This window comes from Podarcis muralis, chromosome 12 (genome assembly GCF_964188315.1).
Source record: "Podarcis muralis chromosome 12, rPodMur119.hap1.1, whole genome shotgun sequence".
NCBI lineage: Eukaryota > Metazoa > Chordata > Lepidosauria > Squamata > Lacertidae > Podarcis > Podarcis muralis.
Window position 1 is genome coordinate 39,235,615 of NC_135666.1, and position 13,229 is coordinate 39,248,843.

The window sequence follows — 13,229 nt, forward strand, 5'->3', positions numbered from 1 at the left end:
TCGAAATGGCCACAATATTATTGATTACAGATGCAGTGAGGTTCTCCTTCATAGCTTCATGCAGCTACTCCTTGGGACAAACGCTAGCTCATCCACCTACCCAAGCTCGGCGCTGGCGGGAAATATAGGGACATTTTGGGATCAAAGCAGAAGCCAGGATGACTTTCATAATTCCAGGACAGTCTCTGGAAAACAGGGACACTTGGAGGCAATGGGAAGGAACCTTTGTAAAACATAGGAAATGCTCAGGCTAGTGCTTTGCACCTCTGCCATTAAAACAAATGGGATGCTTAGCTTAATCCTGTACTTGCCTATTTGGAAGTAAATCTCACTGTGTTTAAGTCGGGCCTATTTCCAAACAAGCATGCATAAGGTTGCAGTCTTACAAATGCTCAAGCTTGGCTGGACTGGATGTTGCCTATTAGTATTTAAAAGGTTACCTCCCCAGGTACAAAAGGTCGAGGAGAGAGTGTGCCCAGATCCAATAGAAACCAGGGTATCTGCAACTTTAATAGCTGTGTAGAAGAAGAAATTTCAGCAGGTGAGAGTTTGTCATGCAGTTAAAATAAGCAAAGAAATGTCCATGGAACATTCAATACAACAATGAAGGTTATATAACAGTAGGCTGGTAATTTTAGGTGTTCCTAAAAGTTCTGTGGCTTGGTTGGTGTGTATTTGGAAGCTTAAACTTTCTGAAACTTATTCATTAGGGAGGTGAAACTTTGCCAGGATATTCCCCTGTTTTCCATCTAAGAAATCAAATAAAAAATTATCACACAGTGTTCGTTATTGCTGGACATGCATGCACAGCCATATCACTTGGTTGCCTAGCAACCTGGGGGCGGGGAGAGGACTGGCAAGAGGAAGAAAGAGAAAGAGAAAGCTTAGCAGAAAACACTCTGAGCAGCAGAAGAAAGGCAATCTGACATTTCATTTAAGGTAGGTTTGGATTGGTTCTGGCACAGCACAGTGCGGTCCAGGTTATTGATGATGGTTCATAAAGGGGAACCTCACCTGTCTTGCAAAATGGCTAAGGTATCGTAGCAAAGCTTGCTATGTCAAATCCTGTGAGTTTCAAATCTTTCTTATTTAGAAACAGGGAGGAAAAGGTGAGGGCTTGTTTTTGTAGAAACAAATGGCATTCAGTCTGCAACAACACAATACTTGTGCTGTGGTCTTCGGTCAAGACAGTCTAAACATGAGAACTGAGTTGCTTTTGAAATATAATAGCTTCTGTGTAGAGGAGGGAGGGCATATTTTTCATCACCACTATTGTTGAGTTGCAGAAATACTTTGTGATCAGAACATGATCTGCTCAGAGGGTAATAGAATGCCCATTCTGAAAGCAAGAAATAAAATAGTATTACTCTTAGCAGCAGGAAGACTAATTTTCAATACTGTGTTTTGATTGTTGCAAGCCACTCTGGGACCTTGTGGGTAAAAGGTTGGCAATAAACGGTAATAATTATTTTTAAATTATTTTTGTCTTACTTGATGTGTATGTTACAAAGTATACCATTATTAGAGCAGCAGGAATAAGAATTATTTTGATAAAATTGGAGGAGTGGTTAGAGTTCATGTTTTTCATGCAAAAGGTTCTGAGCTATGATCAATGGTCTGACATGCTAAAAGCCAACTTTGTGTTTCTAAGTATAAAATACAAACATGTGATTAATTAATTTTCCATTATTTGTTACTCTGTACTTTGAAACATCCTGGCAGCAGTAGGCAGTTACTGTATTTTCCTCCACCCTCAAAACGCAATAGGTTTTTCTGTCTGCCTCTGAAAAAAGCAAGAAGTTTGGGGATAGTAAAAAAACACACAACTGTTGACACATTATATGACAACAGTTTGACTAAGGAAGAACATGCAACTCAAATGTATTTGAGAAAGAAGTTTTAGTTGTTGAGTGGCCAAGGTCACTTGAACCAGGCTTTCTGATATTTGATAACTAGTCATTCATTTAGTCCACAGGGACATTACAGATATTTAGACACTGTTCTAAAATTTTGATTAGCGACTAGGCAGATCCTATTGCACTTTTTGTTCTACAAACAAAGGGAAATGTCAGTCTTTAAAGATCCAACAATTAAATTCTATCTATGTCTTCTTGTTGTTGTTATTCTCTCTAAGCACATCCACCTTGATTTTCTTCCATTGGATTACCAATTTGATTTCAGACAATCGGAACAGGAAGTTCCATGTGACAGCCCTTTAGATATTTGAAGATGGCTATCATAGCTCCTCTCAGTCTCCTGTTACCCAGGCTAAACATACCCAATTCCTTCAACTGTTCCTCATAAGGCTTGGTTTCCAGACCCTTTATCATTGCCTTCCTCTGCACACCTTGAAACCTCCTAATGACAAGAAAGATTGCTGCCAAAATGATAACCACTTTGGTGGCAAACACCCTTGCTGTGTTGCACAAGGTAGCATTCTGGATGGAGATTTGGCCCCATCACGGTCCTCCGAGTTACCTGTTGTCAGACTCTTCCCTCTCCCAACAGGCAAGCTTTCTGAGGACTGAATTTTTCTAAATAAGAGAAGCCTATCATTTTATCATCAACTTCAGCTCTTTGCAAGGTAAGTGCTTGAAGTTGTGTAACTGGTAGCACTTAGTGCCCCTCATCCGACATCTAAGGTACTTTTTCTTCTTCTCCTTAGATCTCTTAAGTTTAGATTACTTGAAAAGACACCGCTCTTCCCCCCCCCCCGCCCCCATATCTGTTGTGGTTAATAATGAGAATCATTTAAAATGCCATTTAATTTACAGTAATTCTTAAGTGGCATTCCATTTGCATAACAACTAGAACACACTGGATAAACAGTTGCTAGGTAACTGGAAATTCTTCTTCACTCTTCTCCACTATTCCAAAGGAAGCTCCCACGCCCAGAACCTTTCACATCGTACAAGGTAAATACTTTGTCAGGAGGATATGGGAGGAAATGCTGAGGACTGGGCGTAAGACAACAACCCCTGGCTTCATGTTCCATGAACCAGGGAATGTAGCACATTTTGCTCCAATATGCCATCATCAGTACGCTAAGAAATAATCTTAGCTGCAGAGCATAGCTTGCTGAGAACCCACAGCGAATGTAGTTTATTTGCTCTCACTGGTAGTGGAGTGGAGCAGAACAGACCGAAAAAGAGCAATTAACAATAGTGTACCCTGATGCGCAGATAAGGCCAATATGATTGATGCTGGACTTTGCCGCTTCAGGAGACTGGTCTAACTAGTCTCCTTCCTATTGTGTGAGTGCCAGATTTCCCATTAGGCAGGAGATCTGGGTTTAGATCCTTGAATGCCTTTTCTAAAGCTTCAAAGCAGCTATTGAGTAGGGCTGTGAATTTATTGAGGATAGCAACAGGGAAAGGGTGTATTTAACCCTTTCCCCTTGTGACATGTTCATAACTGAAGTCCTCTTCCTCCACCCAAGCTGAAGGCATTAATACAGAGGATTATCAGAGGATGGGCCGGTCAACGCTCTGTCCGTTGGAGGATGGGCCAGAGCGTGTGCACATGTGAGCTCTTACGGGTTGGAGGAGTGCCCATGCGCGTGCACACACACTATTTCCAGTGCTCCTGTGACCTGGAAGTGCGCTGGGAATAGCATGTGTTCATGCTTATGGGTACTTCTCCGCCCTGCACACGTGTGCACACGCTATTTCTGGCACACATCCAGGTTGGAGGAGCACCCATGCGCATGTGCACAGGTGCCATCAACCCAGAAGTCAGTCCCCATACCGTGTTGGTACGAGTGGGTGGCAGGGGGTGCCATGGGCCTGTTAGACAAGCCTCGTGGGCCGCTACCGGCCCATGGCCCTTAGGTTGCCAACCCCTGTATTAATATAACTGAGGGTAGGGAAACAGGACACTTACAGAAACCTGAACCACTTTTTGTCACCATTTGCATTAGGCGTAAATTTGTTCCCATTGGGATTTCTTGTAACAGGACTAAGTGTTAACCCAGTAACACTTAATAAAAACTGTTATTTTAAGGATGTGGAGTCAGTGAGAAATTGAAGTATTTTAAGGGTAGCCAATCTAGTTGCCGCCAGATGTTGTGGACTAGAACTCCCATCCCTAACCATTCGCCATGCTGGCTGGGGATGATAGGAGTTGTCGTCCACAACATCTGGAGGGCCCCATGTTAGCTACTCCTGGTGTAATGCTTCGTTGTATGGAAGGGAAAAAATAGAGAAACTAATCTGATATCTAGGCAGCCAAGTACACTATGGTGACTAGTGCAGAGAAGGAACTAAGAGATGAACTATGTGCCAGATATTGATTTATTTATTTAGGACATTTCTATCCTGCCTTCCCCCTAAAAATAGTGCTCAAGGTGGCTGATAGAAATGAAAATCAGCAGTGCAAATACCATCTAAAAAAAGCTGCCCGAAATCAATAAATTAGTAACAGCAGGAGTAAAACCACACAGTGTGAAAAGCACAGGTGAACAAGATGTTAATGACGAAGTTAGGCAAAGCTATCTGGAGAGGGGATTCTAAACACAGCAAACTCCAAACACTCTCTGGAAGGCACCCTACAAATATGTAAGGATCAGGAGGGCACAGAGAGAGAGGCCTCATTCTGAAGGACTTAATTTATGTTACGTTTGTTAGGGAGTAGTGCCTTCAGGGACCGTGGTCCCAATCCAGTTGGATTTTTAAAGGTTAAAATCAGTACTTTGGATTATGCTTGGAAGCAAAACTGGCAGCCGGCGTTGAACTTCTTAAAGAAGTGGTGGCAGAAGATCACCCATATGCCTTTTGTGGGTGATTACTCAGCAGAACAAAGTAAACAAATCTAGACAGAAGTGAGATTCTGCTGAATCCTGAGGAAACAGACTGAGGATGTCTCTTTAGAAGGAGCAATCCTGTGTCAGGTTCTGAGGAATATTAGCAGGCTTGGTCAGTCGTGCCTTCTGTTAAAGTAGGGGCGGGGAACCTTGTTGAGCCTCAAGGCCGCATTCCTTCATGGGCAAGCTTCCAAAGACTGCAAGCTAGTGGTAGGTGGAGCAACAGATGTGACTCATACCTTTCTACAGTGAGCTACATTCCAGCCACACAAAGTGAAGATTTCTACACCCAGATCTCCATCCTCTGACCAGGTAAGCAAGAAACACCATTGCAGTTTCAAGGACAAATTCCAGCCGGGCAAAAGCACTCAAGCAATATGTGGAGCAGGGCTAGTGACGGATGTGGTCTGGGGTGAGGTCCTACAGACAGAGAGGCAAAGCCTGAGGTCCCCCTCCCCCCAAAGCTCCCTTCCTCCAGCTTTTGACCCACGCAGCTCTGAGGGAAGAGGCAACCTGTGGCCAAAATGTGGCTCCTTGGTCTTCAGCAGTGTTAAACTTTTGGTTAATGTGTGTACACACCAGAAGTTGATTGGGGAGAAGTGCCACAGAGGCCTTTAATTTCACAACTTGCCATTGTGTGTTCATTGCATTCTGGTGCCCATGTGTTGGATAATCCTATGGGTGTGGTTTACAACAGTATGCAACAGCCTTTCCCTTCCTCCATTTTGTTTTGTTTTGTTAATAACTTACTATTGAAAAGTGTATTAGTTTATACAGATGACATTTCCCAACCCCCTACTTCCACTTTACCTCTTTTTCTCCCTTTAAACCAGTTTTCTCCAACCTGGGGCCATCTACATGTTTTGGATTATAACTCCCATCATCCCTGACTGTCATCCATACTAGATGGGGATAATGGGAACTGGAGTCCACAATCTGGAGGAGTCCAGCTTGGGGGAAGGCTGCTCTAAAGCATTAATTGCTATAAAGTCAATTATCCAAACCTAACAATATTATGGGCAGCTAACTTTCACCATGGGTAGAGCACGTTGAAAACACCATCAAGCTGCACACTGTGAGCCACACTTATAGGCATGGTGACTGCAGCAGGCAGTGTAGTAGATTGGGTGAGGACTGCGGAGACCTTTGGAAACAATATTGGTACCTTGTGAGCTCTTAAAAATTGGCAGTCTCTGGGTTGGGGCATAGCAATCCTCCTTATAACAAAACACAACTAGAGCTCTTTATTGTGCACATACAGTAAGCCTGCAACTTAGGCACATTTAACATTCAGCTTTATGCATTTGGCAAAATAATAAATATATAATATAATAAATAATATTATTATAGATTATGTATGCACGATGGCGAACTCTACATAATCAGAGTTACAAATCACCAGGGCAGGGAGCGGGATGGAGCCTCCACATGTACAAAAGATTCCCTGCTTTAACCTAAGGACAGCTGTAAAGACTGAGACCATGATATGCTGAGAAGAGGACTGGGGCTTGTCAGCATGGCTAAATAGGGCTACAGCCTTATGTAATTCAAATTCAGTCATACATAGCCAGCCATCTTGGCTGTGAGTCCTGGAAGACCTGCCCCTTGTCTTGTTGGTCTTTTTGACATCTGGCTTGGGAGGTCAAGGCTGACTGACTCCCGCCACAAAAGTTGAACAGATTATTGGGCTGGGGTATTGTGTGGGCAGAGCTTTCCAAACTTTTTATGTTGGTGACACACCTTTTAGACATGCATCATTTCGCTGCACAGTAATTCAGTTTTGCCAGCAAACCAGAGATTAAACCAACCCCTTTCGGGCCCCGGGAGGAGCGTGGGAAGCGTTTGTGCAACACACCTACACACTGCAGCCAACACAGTAACGTGTTGCGACACACAGTTTGGAAAGCACTGGTTTAGGGGGTTGTGTTGCTGTTATTGATATTAAATTTTTGTGATTATTTTTTAGATATTTATGTGGAAGTTGTTCAGTTTGATTGTGTACTTTTTGATGTGTTTTATTATTTATGACTACTTTTGCTATGTTTGTAATTATGTATTCATTTTCATGTTGAAAGCCACCATGAGCATGGTTTTAACTGTAGAAAGGCGGCGTAGAAATAAAAAGTTGACGATAAAACAGGAAAACAGATAGAAAAGTTGTGCCTAAATTTCCAGTTGTGAAAATGGTTTCTGATTGTATTAGTTTTGAAAGTTGTTACTGTGCTTCTTCTCTCACATCTGGTTAAACATTCTTGATATTTACTGACTTTTCTGCTCCGCAAGGGCTCCAACTGATGTCTATGTTTTAAACAAAAGAATTCTCTCTTTCAATATTGACTCAACAAACATAGCTACGCTTAGGGTCTCCTCAAGTATTTGGGTTCTTGCATGGTCAGCACGTAATGGATTGATCTCAAGGATCAGAGATTGGGACAAGCAGTTAGTAGTACTCGGCCAGGTGTAATCAAACAGAACATCTGAATAGCAGGGAATATAACATTGGCACTGAGCCAAAGGGAAAGAACAGGAAAACAGAATTGAAGTGCCAGTAACAGCCCTAATGAGGATTTCTGAAAAGAACTAGATGGAAATTGATAGAAGAGCCATCATATCCTACTGTGCTAAAGAAAGAGCTGATGTTTCTTTTTGCTAAATTACAGAATTACATTACCGACAGACTCCGCTAGTGCAAACAGTCTCTACTAGTACAGCATAGGTGGGGAAATAATCATGGAAATATCTGAGCTTAATGCACATTCATATGTACATTGTGAACATCTGTATCATGCTAGATGCATGATTTTAAACAGATTCATGCCCCCAGTTGATCTGAGCCAATATTATTGCTCTTATTGTGTGACTTTCAGATTAAGTTCTTTGTTCGCCCAGTGATTCCTATTTATAGTTTGAGCCTTAGCCTATTTAGGTTTGTTAGGTTGGTTTTGCAATTCCTTCACTTTCGTTTACACAAAGGTCACACTCTCTTGAAGCATTTGATGGAAAGATTAGAAACATCTGAGCACAGGCAACTTCTATCTGTGGCAAATCAACAGCGTTAAATACTACCAAGTGATTTGATCACATTTTCTGTAACACTGAGAGCTGTAACACAACATTTGATTTCTTACAAGCAATTTAGGAAGAAATGATTCTCAGCGAAAAACTGAAAAACATCATCACACATGGAAAAAAGCTCGCTCATACAATGCGCTTCAGTACCTCTGCCGTCAGGTAACATGCAAGTTTATACTGGATTTTCTTTCCTTATCAGATTATCCACAAATCAGGAGAATCCTAATTTACCAGTGGGAAAGTGAGGACTGCCACTTGGATCAGGAGAATTGTCATGTGGACACTGCAAAAACAAATAATTAGTGTTAGAAGCAGTTTCAAACCCACATTAATCTCCACTGTAGATGAACCCTATGAATCTTGGAGCAGGCGCATACAGCATTGGCTGTAAACTATAATGAGGTAAAACTATATTGAAATATAGCTATTGGAAACCACAGGCTAGTTATACTGGGAGGCAGGAATAATTTGAACACTGATGATCTAGCCTGTGCTCCTGGTGTTTCCTGGCTGTCTCTCCGTTATTTTTGGCAGCATCATTCATGACTAATCTTCCTACTGGTGCTCCTGAATCTTTTTCTAATGTGCAGAAGGAATGAGATGTTGCAAGATCATGAAAGAGACATCTTAAAAAAAATAATGCAATATCTGTTTTAGTATTGTTACGGAATGCAGCTCAGCTGTATCTTCTAAAATCTTTCTCACATTGTTCACGGAAGGCTTCCCAACATCTATGCTAGAGAGGATCTTGTGTGAGCTCCAGCAGAGGAGAAATTGCCGCACATGCACCCTGGATGATTGACTGCATCTGTGCATTGATGCTCCCTTTCAAATAGCATATTAATAAACCAATGGTACAGTCATCTCTTATTCAGAGAGTTTACCAAAGTAGCAATATTAGTACCTGTATAGTTCATTGGAGAGTATTTTCACAACCAATAACAATCCTGGGTGCTATTTTCATATAACCACAGAAGAGTGCTTCTGCATGTTTACTACTTTACATAATTTCCAACATGGAAATGAATGGCTTTGAATATGCTCAGCTGAGCAGCATGTGCACAAAGGGTGAGGGGGATGGGGGGGGGCAAAAACAGAAGCCTGTTCGCAACCCTACATCTTGCATTTAAGAGTTGAGGGCGATCAATAAGATAATAGTGCTGAAAACGCAGATGTTTGTCATCCAAGTGCCTCTTGGCTGTATTGATGACCCTGCTTAAAATTGTGAGCAATGATACATTGCTGTTCTGCTGATTTTCATATATTTCCAGTGCACATTTCAGATAACACATTACAGATGCCTCAAATTAGCATTGGCCTGTGCAAAGAGCAAGTTGTTACATAAGCGGAAAAATGTCCTTTCTGATATAAATTTACTGTCATTTTTTACCTCGATGGGGATAAAAAATACATTTTGTTTTTTTCTTTGTCTTGACTTCTTTAATCTTAGCAGCATAGAATGCCAATTCCTTGACTCCAAATAGCTGCTTCCAGAGTTTCCTCCAGAGAAAATATTAGCTGCATGAGATGCCTAGTGAACCAAATCTGTATTTTGGGCAGTGGAATAAAATGAATAAAAAACAGAATAAAAGAAGCTGCTATTGTATACGTATGTGTTGCAAGAGCATCATGCTTAGCTCAGTGGTGCCTGCAGAAGTTTCCTGCTTCAGTCCCTGGCACTGTGACTGAAACCCTAGAGAACAGCCCTCAGTCAGTATAGACAATATGACTAGATTAATCAACAGCCTGATTTGATAAAAAGCAGCTTCCTGCGATCATCACTCCCCTTTCCCTCTCCCAAACATATTCTGGAATCAGCTACCAGAGGAGCAAGAAGAGGTGTTGCTGGCAGACAGTCTGCTAGTCTCGCATATCCCTAGAGATTGTGGATGAAGCTGTGGGAAGGGAAGGGGGATAGAAAGAGAAATAAGGCCAGAGGAACAAGCTGCTGGACAGGAGCTCTTGCAGAGTGAAAAATGTCATCATGGCTGCTGGAATAGGAAAAGTTTCAATGGTGGTGATGGCAAGGTTCAGGAAGGAGATGTTCGGTGTAGTCTTATCCATCTGTACTTAGAAGTAGTTTGTTCAATACGTTGGATTGCAGCCTTAGTTGCATCAGCTGTCATCTTGTGGCTCTTAAGCGTGGGGACTTGAGATGTCTCATAGTCCCTTTTGTCATTTTTTATTGTACAAAATGTAGTTGTGCTTGCACTGCAAAAGGACACAAGCCCCGCCAAACACAATTTTTATTAGCACTGTGGCTTGTAGGATGAACAGCAGACAATGTCTTCCTATTACTTACTACATTTCACCCTCAAGTGGAGTAGCTGTGCTTCCCTTTGTAATATGTTCAGATTTTGCTAGGCTGGTGACTAAGGAGAACATATCACCTTGAAATCCTTTAATAATATTCCTTGGCTGAGGTAAAAGCAGAAAACCGCATCAGAGCAAAAGGGGGAAAGCAGAGTAGCACAATGGCTTCTTTGAACATAGCATATTTTAAAATATTGCTGTACATTGGGGGGGGGGGGGTGTTAGTCTGCATGATGCCTGGCTCCTGGATCCAGCAAGGGCTAAAATCTAATGGAGGATTCAGTTGTTGAACTAGCCAGGCTAGTTAATGGGCCTAAGCGTGGCTTTGTGCCAGAGGGCAATGGGCAGGTCCTGCTTCCCTCACCTGACTGTTAGTTAGAAGGACAATGGCTAAAATTATGTGAGCTGGGCTAGAAGCAGGCAGAAAGCCAGAGAGTGAGAGCCATGCTTGATTTCTGCTTGAATCCAAGGCTCTGAGGATGGGAGAAGCAAGACCTTCTGGGGTTTTAATGCTGTAAGTCCTCCCCCTGCCATCATAGTCTCAGGTTGTATATATGTGCAAGTAAATGGGTGGATGCAGGTGGCGCTGAGGGTTAAACCACAGAGCTTGATCAGAAGGTCAGTGGTTCAAATCTCCGTGATGGGGTGAGCTCCCGTTGCTTGGTCCCTGCTCCTGCCAACCTAGCAGTTCAAAAGCACGTCAAAGTGCAGGTAGATAAATAGGTACTGCTCCGGCGGGAAGGTAAATGGCGTTTCCGTGCTTCTCTGGCTCAGCAGAAGCGACTTAGTCATGCTGGCCACATGACCCAGAAGCTGTACGCTGGCTCCCTCAGCCAATAAAGCGAGATGAGTGCCGCAACCCCAGAGTCGTCCACGACTGGACCAAATGGTCAGGGGTCCCTTTACCTTAAACCATATAGCATAAAGACCACAATCTCCACTGTCCCTCATTCCAAGGAAACCGAATCCTAGGAAAATACATGGAATCTCACACTGCTCAAAGATTGAGCAATTTGGATTAATCATTTATTCTGCGCAAGGTGCACTCCAGGAGAGAAACAAATTCAAAACAAAATAGATGACTACATACAATGCAGTTGGATGCAGATCTTCATTACCATGTGTAGGAACACTGTCTTATACTGAGTGAGTCCCTTCGTCCATCTAGCTCAGTATTGTCCACACTGCAACTGGTAGCAGCTCCCCAGGATTTCAGATGGGGTACATTCCAAGCCCTACTTGGAGATGACAGAGATTCAACCAGGAACCTTCTGCATGCAAAGCAATATTCTACCATTGAGCTAGAGCCCTTTCATTGTAGTTTGAAAACTCCTGGTACGGCAAAACAATAATAATTATGACTGATAGCAAAAGAATACCTGCACCCAGTGCTTTTTTCTGGGGGGACGCAGGGGTACGCATACCCCTAAACATTTTGTGAATCTAAGTTTGGCCTCATTGAGGGGCAGTATTTCAATCTGGGAAAATGAGAGTACCCCTAAACATTTTTAGGGAAAAAAAGCACTGCTTGCACCTATAATTAGGGTTTCAGTGGTTAGAAACAAAGGATTTATTTGGAGTTTGGTTATTTACCATTACAAGATATTCCTCTGTTTCTCTTTTTGAGTATTCCCAAGGATACTGATGCCCTTGATGAGGAACAAAAAATTCTTATCGACATTGAAAAGTTCTACTGCCTTGGTAAACAGCATGCTTTCAGTCCCCTTCTGTTGTGCACTTGCTCCTTAGACAACAGATAAATGTGTGACTACTGTACACTGTTTACAGCAGGCTTAGAAATATTTACAAAATATAAACAGAAAGACAAGGCCTGAGCTTCTGATCCCAAGGACACTGGGCTTCACAGGAGGACAAACCATCTGGCTAAAACAAATCCACACAATTCATGTATTCAGTGTTCTCCTTCTTTGGCTTCTCTGTTTTGGCTGATACATTTGAGTGCCATTAGGAGTGTGCAGTGCTCTGTATACAGTATTGGGAAACGATTTTGTTGCACAGGAAACCTTTAGTCCTTGTGTCTAAATCTCTTCTGTTAATAGTAGATCTTTTTCATTTCCTCTCTACATCTCATTGACTCATTATAGACAGAATGTTTCTCAATCTAGAATCTGAATACTCCTCCTTCCCCCTCTGGCTTGTGTGCTGCTTCTAACTTCACTTGCTGAAATTCCTCCTTTTCCCTTTCAGTGCTAACTGTGGTGAGCATTACAGATGCAATGAGTTGAAAACTCAGGGTACTTAGCTTTAAACTGGAGCACTATCTGTGGTTAGCTTTCAGGTTGAGGCAACAGCTGCTAACCATTAGTGCTGAAAAGGAGTGAGATGCTGATATCAAGTGGCAGGGAGTGTGTGAACCTCAAAAGGAAATGGGAAGAGTTTGGGGAATCTTACCTGCACGAAGCCACTGATATAAAGTAGGCGTTTTCCAACAGTGTACCCTTTCTCCTTTTTCTTCCTTCTGCTGTTCTCAGATTCCTCGCCAGTGGACTTTATTTATTTCCATTCCCCATTCATGAATTTTATGCTCCCTATGCATAAAACAGGGACGCGGGTGGCGCTGTGGGTTAAACCACAGAGCCTAGGGCTTGTCGATCAGAAGGTCAGCGGTTCGAATCCCCATAACGGGGTGAGCTCCCGTTGCTCGGTCCCTGCTCTTGCCAACCTAGCAGTTTGAAAGCACATCAAAGTGCAAGTAGATAAATAGGTACCGCTCCAGCGGGAAGGTAAACGGTGTTTCCATGCGCTGCTCTGGTTCGCCAGAAGCGGCTTAGTCATGCTGGCCACATGACCCGGAAGCTGTACGCCGGCTCCCTTGGCCAATAAAGCGAGATGAGCGCCGCAACCCCAGAGTTGGCCACGACTGGACCTAATGGTCAGGGGTCCCTTTACCTTTACTTTATGCATAAAACAGCCCCTTCCTCCTATTTGTCAGGCTGCCTTTTTATCCTCCACATTTGTTCAAAACACACTTATTTGAGGAGGCATCCGCATGAGCTGTTTTGGCCAGATTCAGTCACAGTTG

The 13,229-nt window shown here is 42.7% G+C and overlaps 1 protein-coding gene across 1 annotated transcript in view; it reads left to right on the top strand.

Moving 5' to 3' along the window:
* The first annotated feature begins 878 nt into the window (after window positions 1-878).
* The window catches only part of PLCL2 (phospholipase C like 2), a 98,221-nt gene continuing 85,870 nt past the window's right edge, over window positions 879-13,229 (top strand). Inside the window, exon 1 of the mRNA XM_077937061.1 lies at window positions 879-939. The gene's annotated coding sequence lies outside the window, so the exon portion shown is untranslated. The remainder of the gene's footprint in view (window positions 940-13,229) is intronic.